The sequence below is a fragment of the Sinocyclocheilus grahami genome, unplaced genomic scaffold (assembly GCF_001515645.1).
Source record: "Sinocyclocheilus grahami isolate Dianchi unplaced genomic scaffold, SAMN03320097.WGS_v1.1 scaffold17.1, whole genome shotgun sequence".
In the NCBI taxonomy this organism is placed as follows: domain Eukaryota; kingdom Metazoa; phylum Chordata; class Actinopteri; order Cypriniformes; family Cyprinidae; genus Sinocyclocheilus; species Sinocyclocheilus grahami.
Genome location: NW_015505196.1, coordinates 6,331,436 through 6,352,690, shown reverse-complemented (window position 1 = coordinate 6,352,690; position 21,255 = coordinate 6,331,436). Strand labels below are relative to the sequence as shown.

The following is a 21,255-nucleotide window of genomic DNA, read 5'->3' as shown; positions in this document are numbered from 1 at the left end:
CTTCATAAATCTAGATGCTCTGCCGTAAAAAACCCTTGTTGCACACAAACACTTCAGAAGTGTCGGTTATTGATTGAAAGCCTGTTGCTCTGTCAGCATCGCTGGGGAAGCCGCGCAACACTTTCACATTTGCACCTTGCGAGCGAACACTTGTGACCCATGTTTCAATGTGCTGTTTCTCACTGTTTGAAAAGATGTGGTGTCACACACTGCCATGAATACAGTAGTTATGACACATCGCTAATGTAGAAAAGCACTATAGTGCACGTCTATATCACATCCAGTGACTTTGACTCATCGTTTAAACCTAGAAGAAAATAGTACAAAATAAAAAAAAAACTAAAGTAACGACTTTCCTCTTTAATATTAGAAATAATTACAAATAAACTCATAAATAAAACATTTGCCGTTCAAATGTTTGGGGTTGGTAAGATTGGTTAAAAGAAGCCTTTCAATAAGACTGCATTTATTTGATCAAAAATACAATAAAACAGTCATATTGTGAAATATTATTACAATTTAAAATGTTCTATTTTAATATATTTTAATAATTACTCCAGTCTCCAGTGTCACATGATCCTTCAGAAATCATTCTAATATGCCAATTTACTGCTCAAGAAACATTTTCTTCTTATTTTGTGCGGTTTAATATATTTGTGGAGACTGTGATATATATGTATATATATTTTTTAGGATTCTTTGATGAATAGAACGTTTAAAAGAACAGCTTTTATTTGAAATAGATTTTTTTTTTACTGTCACTTTTGATTAATAAATCGGAATAAAAGAATGGCATTTTTGGCAGACATTATATTATTGTCGTGGCAATTTGAGTAATTTGTGAATGCCTTTGTATTTGTCTCCTTTTTGCTATAATGGCAGCAGCACTTGAGCTGCATTTACATCACAATTCTGAGCAAAATCTGATAAACGTACTCCAGAATGAATTTAGAGCAATCCAAAGAACACCGGCTCATTCATTTCTAGGTATTTCTAGGTTTAAAACAGTATTTGAATCCCAGATTTTCAGTGTGTTCCCAGACCAACAAATTTCCAGAACCATCAAATGCAGCATTCAAAGCAGTTCTTTAGATCATCTCTAAGTCTGAATGCAAGAACACTGAACAAACGGCTGCCGAACGAGTGAATGCTACTGGAAAAAAAGCAAGAATGGATGGCGAGAAGGGAGGATGAATATGACAGCTAGAGAGGGAGGTAGAAAAAGACTAGAGTGGGAGAGAGTGAGAGGAAAGAAAAAGGGGACTGTTTTAAAATGAAACACGTGGGTGTGAAACAGAGGAAGAGGAAGAGGAAGGCACTCAACATGCAGTTACAACACGCTTACATCTAAATGGAGGCATTCAAAAAGACAAAGAACAGATTGAAACATAAGAAACGTGACTTTTGGAGAGATGCAGCATTAGGGGATGATCACAGAAAGATGAAGAGGGTGAAAAAGAAGTGTTATAGGACAATTCGATGTAGAAAGAGAGAATATAAAAGAGCCCAAGCACAGATGGGGGAGTGAAAGCATGCATGTGAATGAACGAGAGAGATGTGTGACATGCCACAGGAGGTGGTGGTTAAATAGAGGGGATTGAGGAGTGTTTTCAACCCTGTCTTTTTCTTAATAATTACTTTTACACGCTCTATCTCTCTCTTTCTGTCTTTCTCTACCCCACCCCAACTCCAAACACACTCTGTGGGCTGCATTGGTTGGCATGGCAACCGCTGCTACATACATTTCTATATATATGTGGAAGGAATGCGGGAGAGAAAGACAACGAGGGAGTCGGGAAAAGGCAGAAGAGGAGATTCAGAATAGGAACGTTTCAATTGCTCTGCATATATATTTAGTCGGTATAGGGAACAAGCGTACATCGATATATTGCTTTACATGAAATTCAGTCACCATTCATTGTGTACAACTGCAGTACTATGTGAATTTTGGTCAGTGACACTCAGTGAAAAAGAGTTGAGGGTCTGGTGTTTTCATTCACTTGGTTTCTATGCTGTTCATTTGTAAAAAAGGGGGCAGGGTTATGGATGCATTATGATTACATATTATAAATGAACTTTTAATGGTTAATTATTTTTAATATAATTTAAATATATATATACATACACACACACACACATGGATGTATTTATGTAGACCTATGTATTTATTTATAAAAAAAATGCACATATATTTAATATACATAAAGGCATTGAATGTATGTAGGCACATTTTAAAGTATGGCCATTTATATTTAAGACCTCTAGTCTGTGCATCTCATTGTTTGCTGGTGTTGCAGGGTGCCAAATGAGGCAGTTTTGTTGAGTGAAGTGAACTGGTCAGTACAGGGAGCAGTAAGCACTGCATAGGGACCCTGTGAATTGGAACACAGTTTGTGAGTTATTGAAAGGGCAAAGCAAGCATCAGAGGTTGCGGTCAGGCTAAGAGCACATTAAACACGCACTCTTCAAAGATCTCGGCTCAGATGGGAGGCTTTACATGGGTGAAGTGGAGGGAATTGTACAGTGTGGTACGTAATAAAAGTTAAACACTATTTTAAAGCCTCAGTGTGGCCACAGCCATCCTTAAAGGAGTGTTCAAGTAAAAAAATAAAAAATATATATATATGATCATTAGTTAGAAAGATATATTTCTAGGGCGATAAACTATAGTCATCCATTATAGATTTAAATTGCTGTGAGTGGAATTTGTTCCAGCGTTTTACAGATTGTCATGTTTCTGTGGTAACCTTGTGATTATTGTGCAAAAATGATCATATTTACCTGCTTTATGGCATCACATCATAACAACAAAGTTGTAAGATTGAATATTTGGATACAAACGATTAAATACACAGACTAAAATGAAATACTCACTGTTTCAAAAAGGTTTACCACAAGACCTTAAGTCTGTGACACAGCAAACGAACATAAAAAAACTAGCAACAAAAGCTGACTCTGTCACCTTGCATTTATACATCTGGGCCAAAAAGTTGCGCTTAAATATAGACAAATGCCAACTAGCACGTATATTTTTACGCTTGCGTCAGAGTCTGTGCCAGTAGGTGGCAGTAGGCTATATTTGTCATTAAAAAAGAAAAACGGAAACGAAGACTGTGGATATACAAATCGTAAACAAAGCAGCCCTTGCCTACAATTAATCATGTTGATCATGTTGCCCTCTTGACTTCATCATTCGCTCGCTTTCATCACGTGCGCTTTTCTTCTCTTGTGCAGGTTCACTAAACTGAACAGACAATCAGAGCATTCAACATGCTCAATCGACCAAAAAGCTGCCGACGGGCTCTGAATAGTGTCAGCGGCGCAGAACACACTGCAAAAACTGAGCTCACAGACACTCAGCGTTTTGTAAAGTTTGCTTTTTTGTAACTTACAAAATAAGTTTGCCCCATGTACTTCCATTGTAACTAACTTACTGTAACCTCATTGATTTCTTGTTTTGAGGTACGAGTCCAAATGTTACATTTCTGGTATTATCTAAATAGGGTATAAGTCGAACATCACCTGACCAAACCCGGAAAACAGGTCTCATTGCTTCCGCTTGTCGGAGAACGTGTTAACAGCCGTATTAAATAATAACGATATCTATATACTTTTAAGATAATCAGTTAAACTAGCTAGCTGTTTTTATTGTTGACGTTTTATTCAATTTTTATATCTAAATGTGAAAAGAATAAAAATAAAAAAAACTTTTAGATATCAGTCCGCATATGTGATGGACATTGGTTATGATCATCATTGGTATCTACTTTGAAGGCATCTTGAGTAAAATTGTTTCATATTTAACTAAGCATATGCAAAACGCTTGAACCGGAAGCGACGAGACCTGGTTAACAGAATACGGAAGTCTGTTGCGCATAAACCCTGTATGCCACAAATGTGTGATTACAGCTTAACTTGAACCCAAACCATTGGAATTTAGAAGTTGGAATTGTTCCGCTATACTGTGCCTCTTCATAGCGACAATTTAAATTGCACACACAAATAGTTTTGTCGTGTCTCCAACATAGGCTAATAAAGTGAGTTTTCTGTGTCTGTCTAGCCAGTGAAATGCATTGTCTTTCGGCCCGAATACATATTCTGCATTGGGGAGATAGAGACTGCGCTATTGTTCTCTGTGATTAGGCTGTTGATTAGATCCTGTCCATAAGCTCCTGGTATTAAACCATCGTCATTGTTTCCCAGCTGTTGCGGTGGGGAGCAATAAGGCGCTTGTGAGCGCTGAGAGGTGAAGGCCAAAATGGATGAGCGGGTTATTCATCCCATGGAGTCAGCTCAGCTGTATTGGAGGCGAGTGTGGATGTGCACGTATGGACTGTTGCTAGTGAGCTTGGGTCTAATCCTCATACGGGCTGGTGGTGTTAGACTTGTGCGTGCTGTAAGTGAGAGCGCACGGATACACAGACAAACAAGCACACACACTGGGGTTTGCTAGGCTATAGTGTTCTGCCGATCAGTTTTATGGAGATAAAGCCTGGAAGTCTCAAGAAAACCCTGTGCTGCACTCAGGTGCTGAGCAAAGCCTCAACAGAGCTCATGCAGTCTCTCTCTCTGTCTCCTGAATGATTTTCTTAATTTAGCTTTTTTCCTCTTTCTACTGGCTCTCATCACGGCGTTTATGAATGTTTAGTCCCTTGACTTGAGGAACAAAAACCTTTTTTAAAGACAGAGGAAGGTATAGGGTAAGAAAAATGGGTCTGATTCAAAACTGTTCAGCCATATTAACATTAAACTGTACTTTGAATTGTGTCTTCGCTTCTAATTTCATTTAAGCTGGTCTTTTCTGCTCTTTTCTCGTCCTCATCTCATATTTTGTCTCATCTATTTGGTTTGCGTCTCCATCTGGTCTTTTCTCTCTTTGACTCACCTTGTATCTACTATTCTCATCTTTGCTTGTCTCAACTCTTCTTGTTTCTTCTCTCTCTTCTAGATCTTGACTCTGCTCTTCTTTTCTCTCCTTGTCTCAGATTCTCTCTTCTGTTCTCTTCTCTGTCTTATTTGTCTTGTCCACTTTTCTAATCTTGTTTTGGCTCGACTTTTCTCTCTTTGTCTTGCCTTTCCTTGTGTCTTCTCTTCTTGTCTCACCTCGTCTTTTCTCTTCTTGTCATGTTTCATTACGTCTTGACTCTTATCTTTGCTTCTTTTATTTCTTCTCATCTAGCCTTGTCTTACCTGGTCGCTTCTCCACTTTCTTGTATTATCTCATCTTGACTCTCTGCTACTAATTTTTTTGTTTTTCTTCTCTTTTAACTTCTCCATTCTCCTTGTATCTTCTCCATTTTTCTTTTTGTTTCGAATCCTCTCTTTGCTTCATTTTTTATTTTGTCTCTTCTCCTCTCTTCTTTTCTGTCTCATCTTATGCTTTCTCCACTAGTCTTGTCTTGTCTTGCTTCTTTTTGATATACTGTATTTCTCTTCGTCACTTACTGTGTCTCTTCTCCATTTTCTGGGTATTGTCTTGTCTTTTTCATTTTGTTTTGTCTCATGTCTTGCATCTTCATGTCTCATCTTGTGTTTTCTTAACTTGTTTTGTCTCATCTTGACTTTTCTCCTTATCTCTCTTCTTGGCTCGTATTGTTATTTCTCCTCTCAGCTTGCCTTCTCTCTTGTCCATTTTTTTTTGTATTGTCTCACTTTCTCTCTTCTTGTCTCTTTTCAACTCAACTCGTGTTTCTCCACTTTTCTTGTCTCATCTTGACTCTTTATTTTGCTTCTCTTGCATCATATTGGGCCCTATTTTAACGATCTAAGCGCATGGTCTAAAGCGCACGGCGCAAGTGCACTTAGGGCGTGTCCGAATCCACTTTTGCTAGTTTAACAACGGGAAAAATGGTCGGCGCGCCCAGCGCATGGTCTAAAAGGGTTGTCCCTATTCTCTTAATGAATAATGGGTGTGTTTATAATGTAATATGTGCATAACGTGCCATAAACCAATCAGAGTGTCATCTCCCATCCCCTTTAAAAGCCAGTTGCACTTGCGCCATGGTGGGTTCGCTATTTACATGGCGGAATTAAATTGTTAATTTTTAAAAATGTTTGTGTGCTGCTGTGTTGCATCATATTGGGCCCTATTTTAACGATCTAAGCGCATGGTCTAAAGCGCACGGCGCAAGTGCACTTAGGGCGTGTCCGAATCCACTTTTGCTAGTTTAACAACGGGAAAAATGGTCGGCGCGCCCAGCGCATGGTCTAAAAGGGTTGTCCCTATTCTCTTAATGAATAATGGGTGTGTTTATAATGTAATATGTGCATAACGTGCCATAAACCAATCAGAGTGTCATCTCCCATCCCCTTTAAAAGCCAGTTGCACTTGCGCCATGGTGGGTTCGCTATTTACATGGCGGAATTAAATTGTTAATTTTTAAAAATGTTTGTGTGCTGCTGTGCGTCCCTGTGTGTGTAATAAGCAAAGTGTACACGCGTTGTGCACCAATCTATAGGCGCATATTACTAACATGCTCTTTAAATAACAAAGAAAAAATATTGTGACAGACTTTAGACCAGGTTTTTGTTGGTCAATGGTGCAGTCTATTTAATTTGCCTCAAAATATCAAAATAGCAACGCACCAACAATGCGCCTGAACACACCTCGTTTTCAGACCAGCACGCCCATGAGCGCACAAATGGGCGCAAATGCATTTGCTATTTAAACAACGTGGCGCAGGATGTGAAAATGACAACTGCATTGGGCTGAAACTAGCAAAAAACACTTGCGTCGCGCCTGGCGCTTCATTGCACCAGGTGTATGATAGGGTCCATTGTATTGTATCATATTGTATCATATAACGTATCATATAATTTCTCTCTTCTCTTCTCTTCTCTTCTCTTCTCTTCTCTTCTCTTCTCTTCTCTTCTCTTCTCTTCTCTTCTCTTCTCTTCTCTTCTCTTCTCTTCTCTTCTCTTCTCCTCTCCTCTTCTCTCCTCTTCTCTCCTCTCCTCTCCTTTCTCTTCTGCTCTTTTTTATCTCTTCTTCTCTCCTCTGGTCCTTTGTAGTTGACAGGCTTGTGGAATTCTTTATTCACCCTTATTATACTAAAGCACCATGGATGCATAGATTATGCAGAACCTCTCTCTCTTTCTTGGTGTCTAACTCTTTCTCCTTTTATCATTTGGTGTTTCTTGATGTCACTTGGAAGTGCTAGAGTGCCGTCCTTTGTGGATGTGTGTGTGTGTGTGTGTGTGTAAAGCTCTCCTCAGAGAACACAGGAGTCCAAGTGTGAGAGTGTCTGAGAGATCAAAGGGGAAAATATGAAGACACCAGGCATGCCAAAGATCACAAGGTCTGTGCGCACGTGTGTGTATGTTCTACCTTTCTGCGATATAAAGATCACATCAGGTTGTGAGTGTGATTTTTGTCATTGTGACAATCACACCAGATACTTTACACAAGTCTAAATGCACAAATGGTATTGGGTGACTTTGGTTTCGAAAGGTCCTGTCAGTTTCTGACTCTGTTTGTTTGTGTTTGTTAGGGCACTGTAAGATCAAAGTGCTTCTGTCAAAGTGTGTGTGTGTGTGTGTGTGTCACCATTTAGCTCCTTGCTCTTTTGTTCAGGGTGAGAGAGAGGCAGCTGCTTAATTGGACAGACAGTTCTCTCTCTCTCTCTCTCTCTCTCTCTCTCTCTCTCTCTCTCTCTCTCACACACACACCCACACACACACACCCAACAACACACCTTGCTCTTTTGTTCAGGGTGAGAGAGAGGCAGCTGCTTAATTGGACAGACAGTTCTCTCTCTCTCTCTCTCTCTCTCTCTCTCTCTCTCTCTCTCTCTCACACACACACACACACACACACACACACACACACACACACACACACACACACACACACACACACACACACACACAATCCACACTGACCACAGAGAACATGCAATCAGACCGGACAAAACAACACACTGAATAGCAATAAACTAAGCCCCAAAACACACTCTTGTTCATTGCACACACAAATACAAAAGAGCAGGTACTGTATATAATAAAGCAAAAAAACATGAGATGCTGTGCATTACAGTGTTTTATACCACAGTTAATGGATGTTATTAGGCACAGCAAGAAGCAGTTTGCTTTTATAAAATGAGAAAAAAACAGTTTTTCAATTTCAGTTCCAATTCAGGTTGTTATACATACAGTGAAGACATAGTTATTTAGCTATCTACACTCTAAAAAACACTGGGTTAAAAACAACCCAATTTGGGTTGTTATTAACCCAAGGGCTGGGTAAATATAGGACAGAACACATATGGGGTTAATTTTACCCAGCAAATTGGGTTGTATATTTAACCCATCATAATGGTTTGATTTAACCCAGCTAATGGGTTGATTCATTTTTATTGTAATATAGCTTATTTTTTACTTTATATATGAAATAATGTTTACAGATGCACAGCAAGAAGCAGTTTGCTTTTATAAAATGAGAAAAAAACAGTTTTTCAATTTCAGTTCCAATTCAGGTTGTTATACATACAGTGAAGACATAGTTATTTAGCTATCTACACTCTAAAAAACACTGGGTTAAAAACAACCCAATTTGGGTTGTTATTAACCCAAGGGCTGGGTAAATATAGGACAGAACACATATGGGGTTAATTTTACCCAGCAAATTGGGTTGTATATTTAACCCATCATAATGGGTTGATTTAACCCAGCTAATGGGTTGATTCATTTTTATTGTAATATAGCTTATTTTTTACTTTATATATGAAATAATGTTTACAGATTAACTTAAATCCATTAAACTTTTGTAAAATACTCCACACAACCACTGGTTTGCATGATAATTTCCTTTATTTTCCTTTATTTATCATTTACAGCATTGTTTATCTTTTTATGTATATACATATTGCCTATTTAAACTCGTTTAACAAACATTAAAAGTAAATATAAAAAATTAAACTGAAGTAATTCACGTGTAAACGACCAGTCTGTTATTCTGTTTCCACCGTAACGGTGCTGGTTCTCATGCCCGAGCTGGAGTTGTGTTCGGTGGGGAACTACTCATGGCTGAGACTATACTGTAACTATAGTAACTATACTGCCACTGCCTTCATAACCTGTCCAAAAACAAACCATAAACAGCTCTGAGGAAGTATTTTAACATCCAAAGTATTTGTATTCTGTATCTTTATGAATACAATTGTTTATTTTATGCAGAGTATCAGGCTTTTCCATCACGCGATAAGACCAACGTTAGGTGATTCACACCGCACGCCTGTATGTTGCTCTGCATGAAACTGAACGATATACAACACAGTAACGATTTTATATATAAAATAAAATGTACACAAACCTGTATTTTAACGAAGAAATGCATCAATTCGATGGCGCTTAGAACAGTTCTCTCCAGAAGAGAAGGCACAATCCCTGCGATAAATAACTCAACCGCTGGGTTACGTCTGACCCAGGATCTGAGTTATACAAAAACTACCCAAACATTGGGTTGTTATGTCTGACCCAGGAGCTGGGTAACACTAAAAAACTACCCAAACAATGGGTTGTTACATTTGACCCAGGAGCTGGGTAACACAAAAACTACCCAAACACTGAAAAAAATGACCCAAAAGGCTCAACCCAGCATTTGGGTTAAAAAATAACCCAGGATTTTTCAGAGTCTGTCTGTCTGTCTGTCTGTCTGTCTGTCTATCTATCTATCTATCGAAGGGTTTGGCTCATACAATTTACAGTTAGATTTCACTATCCGTTCCCATTTTCAAGCCAGGAACTGCAGTAATGTATCCCCATTTTGTTTATTAATCTACAAACTGCACTGTAAGCACACAGCGTTGTTGAACTGTGATTGACAGCACAGTTGTAAAGACCCACCACACAGGCTCGCCTGGATAAGGATGTTAGGCGTGGGAACTTGTCGTTGTGTTGGCTGAGGAACAGTGGCGTGATAAATGACATAACCGTATCTCAGCTGTTGTTTTCATATGAGCTCTGTTCCTGAATTATATTCATATATGCATAAAAGCAGGATATGAATGCATGCAGAGGGATTGCTGTGGTCAACCTAACACTGAGGTCATACATACCAGCGCTGCATTCAAGAACAAACCCTATAAAAATGGAATATCTATACTGCTGTCAGCAACACGCATTATGGGAATCTATGGTTGTGCAGGCTGAATTTTTATCATTTATTCATCTTCATGTCTGTCCTAATGTGTATGCATTTCTTTCTTCTGTGGAACACAAAAGAAGATATTTTGAAGAATGTTTCCACTGTTTTTGTACATATAATGAAAGTTCCAAAACAAAGGTCCAAAATGACATCAAACCCAAATAAAATAAAAATATTCTTCAATCTCATCTTTTTTTTCCACGCATATGGAATCACGGAATCCAGTCATAAAAACGGAATTTACTGTATAACGTGGAATGTCACGGATTTTGCCAAATTTTTAAAAAGTCGGTTAGTACACTTAAATTGAAACGTGATATGGACTACTGTCTGTGAATATTAAGCAACAAAAATACCTTTTAAATATGAATCCTGCCTGTTCTGTGCGTCTATGAATGGTGCAGACGCGTGGTTTCGTTTACTACATACATTCAGTATGTACACTATGTAGTAAACTAAACTGCACATTTGTGCCATTCATAGACATGCAGAACATGCAGGATTGTGTGATGCTCGCTGTGTTTTCAGCCTCTGATGCCTTAATAAATGAGTACATGAGACACACTTCATGAGCATTTACCGTTTCTTTTGAGAAAAACTATCATCATACCATATACAAACATAAAGTCTTCACAGCAACCAGTCAGAATAAAAGTTTGGTTTAACTTGAAGAAACTGTGACAGAAATATTACGTATTGTAATGTGCTACTACTACTAATTCAATTATTATTAAAACATTATTTTTAAAGGAATATTTACCAGAAAACTTATTTACTAGAATTAATTTAGGAGAAAAATGTAAATACACAACACATAAATACACAATTTCTGGAAAAAAAGAGAAATAAATAAAATAATATATTTTTTATATAAAATCAATTAATTAGAGAGGCTTTTGATTATTAATATTTAATGAAAACATTAAAATGGAATCCAGAAAATTAGTAGAAAACTGAATTTGAGAAAAAAAAACATATTTCACAGGGCATCAAAAATTTAACTTTTCTTAACATTTTAATAAATTATTTTTAATTAATTTATATTGTAAGTTTCATGATTTCAATTAATTGGACACGCTTTTTGATGAATACAATTTAATTTAACCATTAAAACAGAGTCTAGAAAAATTTAAATGGAAAAAAATGAATTTGGGAACAAATAAAACTTCTTCATAGGACCTTACATTGAAAGAGCGTCCAGAATATCATAGGGCTTGTTTGACTTGGGCCAGTAAGCAACCTCCCTGAACACTAGAAATCACATAGCAATGCCCTGGCAACTGCCCATAACAGCCTGGCATCATGTCAGTGAGATTTTCATGGGCAAACACCATAATTTTCTTCAGAAATGTGCAGTTTTGAATTGCTTCATGTTTATCTCTTTATTTTTGTTTAGAGGGTTTGTATGTGCATTTGTCTGTTAGCATTTGAATGTGCATATATGTGTTTCAGATTGTGTTTGTGTCTGTGAGTGTGTGGGGAGTATTTTTTCACTCTAATGGCATCTTTAGCTAGAACGTAACGATGGAAACCACGTTGCCACGGAAACACTGCATGTCTCTTTGAATTAGAAATCTCTCCATATACACACCCTTCCTTCTCTCTCTCTCTCTCTCTCTCCCTCCTGTTACTGTTACTGACAGTGCAGCTGTCCCTAGTCAGGAAGTGTCAGAGCAGAAAGATATTCAAATTCAAATAAAATATATAGCGCAGAGAGATAAACTGAGAGGGAGAGTGAGGAAGTGAGATGGACTTCCTTGAAGGGAGAGTTAAAGAAATAATTATCTACCTCAAAAAAAAGAAAAAGAAAAGAAAGAAACTGAAGTGGCGAGATAAGGAGAGTAGCAGAGTATAACAGCTGTAAGAAGAGGGTTAGTGAGAGAGGAAGAGAGATTGGTTATGCTGTGCTAAATGCTGCAGGTGTTAAGTAACACTGTACAGCTCAGACAGTTTTGTTTAGATCTGAATTAACACCATATTACTGCTATAATATTAATAATATAATACTATAATAATAATAAATACTTTGATAAATTGATACCATATATATTTGATCTATAATGCATTAACTAAGCCTTGTAATGCACCTTATAATGCATTGTACAGTCTCATGAATGACGGTAACCACAGTTATTAATACATTATAACACTTATCAGTTTGTTGTTACAATATGCATTTTAAATTCAGTTATAATTATTTACGACAAGATATAATGTATTACATATAATAAATAATATATAGATAATTATAATAAATAATATATAGAATAATTATAATGCATTATACCCTTTAATAACCCTTTATAATGCATTATACATAAAGGCTTAAAGTAAAGTGTTACCAACCTGCATTACCAATACTGCTACTTTTGTATAATAATTTCCCCCCATTTTTAGTAATTTTAGTCTAATCTTACTCATTTTGAAGTCACTTTGGAAAAAGCATCTCCTAATTGAGTAAATGTACTACTACTACTAACTAACTATTTATTTATTTATTCTTAAATAAAATTAAGAAGTGTATATAAAACAAAGAGTATTGGTGTTTTACCTAATACTGTTTTAGTATTTCTTAGTATTTTATAATACTATTTTCTGCTTTTAATTTCACATCTAATTCAACGAGTTACTGTTTCTTTGTAATTATTTGTGAACTTTATTAGCAATTTCTGAGTGAAAAATTTTCCAAGCTTTTATCAAGTAAATTCTACACCAATTGTTTGTGTGTTCTATTAATCTATGAAAAAAAAGAACTAAGAAAACAATAAAGGTGTCACTTGAATGGAAAACGTAGTGAAAATCAGGAAGAATAAATAATGAGAATTAGTTTTTAATGTCTTTTTATTATTTAATATCATTAAATAATAATAATTTTAATATTAAAAAAGTAAATGCTCACAGTCTTATTTCCAGATCTGTGATCTACCAAAAATGGATGTAGCAAAAATTTACACAAATTCTTCCAGTGATCTCTGGTTTGCATAACTGTATTCCTGAAAAATCAACGATGATTTGGAAGATTTTTTGACAGACAGTCTGATTTGCATGAGGGTGCCAAATAATTAAATTATTTTAAACCAACAGAAGATCTTTAAAATCAGTCTGTAATTGTGTACTTACTGGGTAGCCAGTACAAATGAGCTAAAACAGGTTTGATGTTGTAGCTAATATGTACTACAGCGAGAGAGAGAGAGATTTGAAGAGGAAACTAGCCTGTAAGGAATAACGAGTAAGTGACAAGGAAGGGAATGACGGAAGCGAGATGAATCGAAGAGGAGAACTTGGGAAGTGGAGGAAAATTTGTGTGAAATACTAAGCACAGGGCTGCCAGAGATAGAGAGACGGAGAATGGCAGACAGAGAAAGTGACTTGTCATGAAAGAGGGAGTGGAAGAGAAATGTGAAGAAGTATATGGTGAAGAAGGAGGCATGGGCTGACTGATGAATTAATGGGAAGAGGAAAAAGAGATTAGGATACTTGAGATGATAGAAAACAATAGGAGAGATGGCGAATGTAGAACAGTCCATAATACAGTGGCAGGGTTATGAACTGAATGATGTTCATTTTACACGGTACTTGACTCTCACTGGGCACACACACACACACACACACACACACACACACACACACACACACACACAAACTCCCTCATGTAACACACTCATTATAGAAAGAAACATTCTGTCTCACACACTCTCCTCATAAATTGGAGACATTTTTCCATATTCAGGCACAGCGCTCTATAATGCTTGTATTCATTACTCTAATGAAGCTTAATGAAAGCATCACCTTCACTAGCAAACACCAAAGATCACAACAGAACAACCTGTTCTCTGGAGCTGCCGTTCATGTACGTGTGCACGTAACAACACCTCAGTAAATACAATCATGTGGTTTCACGTGGATGTCTTCGTAGAAACAGCATACATGGAAGTGTATTAAAAAGCTCATGATGTAAACAATCCTGAAGAAAGTATTTGGTGTATTCTTTAAAACTGACTTTAAATGGTGTAATCAAATATAGTAAGGCTGTTTCAGTTATATTAAATATGTTGACTTGATAATACAAATATGTTGATGGCTATTCATTTACAATAAAAGAATGATAATGCATGCTGTTTTTGTTTTTACAAAAATGACGTACACTGCCATTCAAACTTTTGAGCCCAGTAAGATTTTAGTTTATAACTTTTTTATTTTTGTTTAATTTTTTTCTCCAGCCATTGAGTCAGAGGCAATTACTGAAAGAGCAATATACTGTATGGCCTGCAAGCCTAGGTTCCCAAACACTGTTGTAACATAAATTAAAATTAGGGCTGTCAATAGATACACATTTTTAATCAGATTAATCACACCCTTTTTCTGTGATTAATCGCGATTAATCGCACACTTCATGAAATTAAGCATAGACCATTTATCTTGTTACAAATGGTTATTTTGTCATCATTTGCTATATTCAGCAAAGTAAACCAAAAGATTGAAGGGTGATTCTCAAAAATCTGTATTTTCTGCAAGCTTTTCTCAGGATAAATGTAGATGTCTTTCCAAAAAAGGACTCTAAAAGAACTCCAAAAGGATACTCTAAAAGGACACCAAAGAACCAAATGATATAAGGAGCCCATATAAGCACATATGAAAGAAAAACAAAATGCAAAAAATATATATATCTGAATTGTATAGTATGTGTACAGTGCAACAGCAAATAGCTTTTTTACATTTTAGAGAAGTCAAGTTGCGTAACACGAACAGGACCACGTGGAGATGCCAAAAAAACCCTAAACCAATCGCCTGCTGACTGCATATATCTACTCCAGTACACGGATCCATTCTGTATAACTAAACACAGCAACATAAACATGACAAATCAAAACATTATCGCGAATGTGTGTGGAAACAACGTGAATGTACGGAAATGTCTGTGCCTGTGCATAAATACAATGTGCGATCAGTGCGTCAAGAGCACTCATACACACATTATTATAACGGACTCATGTGTGCTTACTGTACTGTATGACTCCTGTACGCCACCGCAATCGCCTTAACCGTGATTGCAGTCTTCATCTATCTAACTTTACTAGCTAAACTGGTTATCCAGTCGAGAAAACGTAGTTTGTGACTTATCTGGCCATACAGTGGTGGGATGTGTTGACAATCCGTTCAGTCTGTACTTCACACAAGCGCGTGACATGTGAGGGCTCGCGCTCTTCAGAGACAATCACAGAATATGACAGAACTCGTGTTTAAAAGCGAAACACACTGGAATGAATAATTCACTGAAATCGCAACGCAAGGCTCTGTTCTCTCTGCAATCTCTGATGTAATCAGCCTGGTTTCCTTTATATTAGCTCTGTTTTGGATGGATTGTTTGAATGCATTCGCTTACTGGATCATTGGACTGAAAACTTTCCCGGAGTTTAGCAGCTTAAAATTATCTGATCACAAGCAGAGAAGCAACAGTAATTTTGCGTTAACTGCGTTAAATTATTTTAACGCGTTAAGGATTGTAAAATTAATCGCATGCGTTAACGCGTTAACATTGACAGCCATAGTTAAAATCAATGTTTTTTAATTAATATTTATTGCATTTTTGGTGGTTGTCAGTGTATTATAAAGATACAAAACAGATATTAGCACTTCACTATGTTGGTATATTAACATTACAGTATATCCGTTAAATACAGGTTAACGGATATTATAAAAACACCAAAAATGTGCTACCATATAAGTGTATATGCTTCACATAGAGTAAATAATATAGATCGCTTTTTTCTTTTCCAGTTTGCTCTTTTTTTTCAAATACCAAAATTCAAACTCAGTGATGCCACTTTGTTCGTTCTTGAAGTGAACTTTTGCCTGTTTGAAATGTTTTGGACTACTGTCTTGAACTGAACGTGATGTTTGGTGTGCAACCACCTTCAGGCATATAAATAAATGATAATTTTTCAACTTTTGAGCAATTCATTACTGCTTTTGTGAAGTTGTCATACTAATTGAAATGCATTGTTTTATTGACCACAATATGGTTGTTGATAATTGGCACATACTCTATTTTCTTTTTACTTTACTAGTTACATGCATCTTCTTAAAGTTCTCTGTATTTTTCCTTTTGCTTTTACAGCATTTCCAAATTTCTCTCCTCTTTATCTCTTCTCTCACTACCTTGAGATTATTTAGGCAGTTTAAAGACCCTCGATACATACTAATGCAGCATGCACACACCACACCCTGGTGCTTTTGATAAAGATCAAGCGTTGAGCTTTCAGCAGAGAATTCATGGTGCATGTGCGTGTGTGTGTATTTTGGCTCTTTCACATGGCTTACATGTGTCAATAAGTGACTAATTGCCTTTATCCTCTGTGTTACTAATGAGCTCTATTAACTGAAAAGAGCTGAGAATTTAATTACCATACGGGGTTGAAGGGTATGAAAAATATCAACTCTGCCTCCATACTGTCCCCCTTTCCTCTCCACTTTCACTTGCTTTTTTTGAACGTGTTCTCTTTCACTTATTCTAGCCATCCTTTTCCTGCTGTCTCCACCATTTGCGGTCTGTGTGTTCAGCTGCACTGTGAGCCACAATTGACGAGCTCGACGTATTGACATAAAGCATGCGTTTTAATGAGACGATCAGCTATCATTGCCCTGCCTCCTTTTTCCTTCACCAAGTCAATTCAAAAAAATTAAAATTACCCAATTTACATTCTTAAATGTAATATTCTGGGTTTAATACAAGTTGAATTGACAGCATTTGTGGCATAATGTTGATTCTCAGAAAATTATTTAGGCTTGATTTAAGTGTGAAGAGCTAAAAAGGAAGTAAACAGGGCAAATTTCATTTTTATATAAAACACTTTTGCAGTCGTTTTAGGCATTATGCTGTCAAGGCAACAAACTAAATATAATTTAATGCTGAAAAGGTGAGTATGCAATTTGTTTTGCACTAAAATCATATAAATGCATATTCACTTTTAAACAGTGAGTATTTGAACATTCAAAGATTGGCCCCATTCACACTGCTGTAACCCAGATTTTTGTTTTTATTTAAAGAACGTATAGGGACACATGTAAGTTAATTTGATATCAACATTATTCCACAAATGCTGTGTTGAGTAACTTGTATTGAACCTAAAGTTGCAGACGTTATTTTGAGTTCAGTTGACCATGTCATTACTTAATATTGTGTGTAATTTAACCTCAGATTTCTGCGTTAATTGAATTTCTTTAAAAATTCAGTTGTAGTAACATAATAAAATTGTCTTGTTAACTTTAGAAATTGGAAAGTAGTGGATTTCTAGTTCTCAGAATGCTTCGCAGGACTGTAGAGTAAATTTTGAAATTACATGTTATTTTATGTGTTTCTTAGTGAAGGGAAAAACCTGTTAGTGTTTAATGCTGCTCTGTTTGACATTTAAAAGAGTTTCTGTTATGTTGAAGTTTTTAGACCACATGTATTGACTCTATTAGCAATGACAGCGCTAATGCTATAGTGACAAGTAACATCTTACTTGTTCATTAAATATACATGCTAAATAAGTTGTGCTATGATAGCTGTGGATTTGAACTGAAAAAAGATGATATAAATTGGCTCCAGGCCTACAAATCCATAGTTGGAGCAACTTAATTTTGAGTATATGTGTTTGTGTTACAAATTATTAGGGTCTATTAACTCAATGTAGTTTGTTGGTTGAACAAAATTTCATTATAAGCTGTCAAAACAATTGATGCAAACTGTTGGTGTGTACATTTTTTTTTTTGAGCTAACTTTTTTAGTGTGTAGTCTTTAATCACTTAAGTCACACTGGCTATTGGATAATGTAAAAAATAACAGATTTTTAGCATACTGTACTTCCATTTGGTCTAGCACTTTTTAAGATCCAATCAAGTTCAGTGAGTTTTACTCATTCATACATCAGATTACGAAAATAAAACAGGCTGCGAATGGCAATTCATGCTGGCTTGAAAAAAAAATCCAAGTGAGAACATTGATTTGAGCAGCTCGAGTATGCTGGAGATGTGTAAAGAGCTCTTTGTGATTAGAATACGGGTTAAGCCTAATTTTAGAGAGCGGGATTGATCTGTTTTGATTACGAATTCATTGGATGAAAAAAGGATAAAAGATAAAAAGAGAGAACATAAAAGAAACAGTAGTGAATCAAAAAAAGGAAAAAAGGAATGTGAAATTGTGCTTTTTTTCTCCTTGTTGAAAACTGCTGGTTTCACATACGTTGATAATGGTGTTTAAAGCTCAGACCGCACACGCGTGTTTGTGACATTCATTATCCGAGCGTTCGGATGTTAAGCGATGCTGGCCGTTGCTTCGGAAGATAAAGTGTTTTTTTGCACTGTTGTGCGAGTTTGCGTATTTCCGCAGGTCTTTTTAATATGAAGTGCTTAGAGCATGTGGTGTGTGTCTTAGGATGATGAAGTGTTTAGAGTCGAAGGGTGTGTTTGCGCGTGTCTTTGGAAGATGAAGTGTTTTTAGTCCCCCCTGTTATTACAGTCTATTTCAGTCTGACTGAGCCTCATACATCTATGTCACAGTAAGGGAGCACAACTGTGTGTGTGTGTGTGTGTGTATGGGGTGAGTGTTTTTCTGATAAGGTGAATCATGTCTGTTTTCATTTTTATTGTGTGTGAGTTTGTTCCTTCCGGTTACGAATGTCTTTGTGTTAGTGTGTCTAGGAGTGACTGTAGGTTTCCGTGCTGTTAGTGTATCTGAAATGACACCCTGCATTTATTTATACGTCTAGGAAGCTGTGCTTTGTAGAATAGAAGTATGAATGCGCTTCTTAAATGTGTTTATGTGCACGTCCGTAATGTTTGGCTGCTTTATGCAAATGTGTCATGCATCTTGCGTGAGGACATGGCACTGAACGTTGCCGAGACACGCTTTGCTTGTGGAGGAGCTTGAATAACCGTAGCGATTTGCATAACCACGCTCGCATGTGTTCAAAGGCAGAGGTCAGGAATACTAGCCTAAGGGTTGCTTTAGCGCGGCTAGCGGTACCGCTGGGAATGTGCGCTTAGATTCTGTGTAAGCTGGTGATAACAGATCCTCATGTTTTCTTCTGTTTCCACAGATGAAATGCAAAGAAATACAATGCTTTGATTAAATCAGTCATCACCTGAGGAGAAAACCGCCATGGGAATTCAAGAGGATCATCACTTTATACAAACCATCAAATTATTTTGCTTCACAACTAACCCGTAGCTTCCAAACCGGGATGTCTCAGCAAAACCGCAGACAGATCATTAATAGCGTCTTTATTTGAGCCGGGCAGTGTGGGATTTATTCGTATATTAGTGTTACCGACATGAATGAAGAGATTTGGGTTTCAATTATTCATACTTCATTTCCTGCTGCCCACATTAATAGTGAAACTTGGGGCTTGAAAAGGCCTTGGCATATTAGAATTGTTAGGTGCACAAATATTGGGAGTTCATTATCGCGCTTGAGTTATTAGCACGACCGATAATTATAACGGACAACAAAGTCTTGGGTTTTTAATACGGAAATAAATGGCTGGTAATTTAGGAATATTACACATGAATTTAGAGTAAACGATTAAATAGTTGAAAATTGGCCATGGGGAGAGAGAATTAGAGAGATAGGGATTTTTTAATGAAGGAAAGGCGATGTATTCTCTTTTTGTGCCATGCCAAGCCTACTTAGTGAGCCAAGAGAAGCATAACTGCTGCTTCTTTATGAGATGCAGGAAGTCTCATTAAATTCAGCAGGAGTGACTCCTCTTGGTCCGCTGCAGATGCTCTCAGCAAACGGGGCTGAGACCTTACACTTCATTTAGACACGGAGGGCAACCGGCTTTTAAAACTATAGATGTTAAACTATGTAAACGTCACTGTGTTATTTTGGGAGGTACAATTAAAGTGAAGGGGGACAGAACGTGCAGCAAAATGTCTGATCTCAAGAGAGTTTTCTCTTATGTCTTGTCTTTCTACTAAGTTTGTTTGTAGCATACTGGTTTAGTCTTCGGACTGGTTCATGTTCTTTTGGAGATAATCAAGACAAGGTTAAAAAAAAAAATGTGTTCACTTCTTTTACCGAAGGCCTTTAGTTTACATATAAAGTACTGTTAAAAGTTTTGAATGGGAAATATATATATTTTTAAAGTTAATGAAAAAAGTCTCTTATGCTCACCAAGGCTGCATTTATTTAATCAAAATACAGTACAAACAACTGCTATCTATTTGAAAATTGCTGAATTTTCAGCATCATTACTCCAGTGTCACATGATCCTTCAGAAATCATTCTAATATGCTGATTTACTGCTCAAAAAACATTAATTATTATTATAAATGTTGAAAACTGTGATACATTTTCTTCACAATTCTTTGAATAGAAAGTTCAAAAGAACAGTATTTATTTCAAATAGAATCTTTTGTACTGTTATAAATGTTTTTACTCTTACTTTTGATCAATTCAATGCGTCCTTGCCGAATAAAAATATTAATTTCTTTGAAATATCAGTTAAACATTGTACATAAAATTAGCAAATTAAGGACAATGAATGAAAAAGATCAACTCACACCTCTAAATTAAACTGAAGTAAATATGAATGATGGTGACTTTTTAGCCACAATTCACAACATTATGTAAGAAACATCTTAAACAATGTTTTTTTGTCATATCATTTGTGAAAAAAAACTTTCCAGAGTTATGAAAAGCACCATTTCTGATGTCACTATGGTTACATGTGAAACAACAAAAGGGGATTGATTTTGCTAATTGTTAATATAGGCATTATTTGTTCTGCTCCTTGAGATATTGAATGAACATGACAATTTGCGAGTTTTACTTGCTAATAAATATGTTTGTCAATCTCAAACACTAACAGTGCGACATATCCAATGTTTCATCATTTTCACTGCGATAATTAACACCATCATCATTATCATCATTAATTTAATTAGCCACATCCTGATATTTGTCTTCATCATAGCTACCTGCATAAAAGTCAGCATCAACGGACGTCTCAAACTCTGATAAACAATAACCTAAAAAATAGCATCCATTTTATTATTCCCAGTCTTCATGTATGACTGATATAGTAGTGTTTCACTCATTGTATGTCAGAGTCCCACCCAAAAAT

General features: G+C 36.4%; 1 protein-coding gene and 1 long non-coding RNA gene across 3 annotated transcripts in view; both read left to right on the top strand.

Annotated features, from left to right (window-relative positions):
• Positions 1-21,255, top strand: part of LOC107551907 (glutamate receptor ionotropic, NMDA 2B-like) — a 96,510-nt gene that overhangs the window by 8,476 nt on the left and 66,779 nt on the right. The gene's annotated exons all lie outside the window — the stretch shown is intronic.
• LOC107551917 (uncharacterized) lies at positions 10,665-11,833 on the top strand. The gene is made up of 3 exons (XR_001604820.1): positions 10,665-10,770; positions 11,617-11,619; positions 11,822-11,833. It is a non-coding gene; the product is annotated as an uncharacterized lncRNA (long non-coding RNA).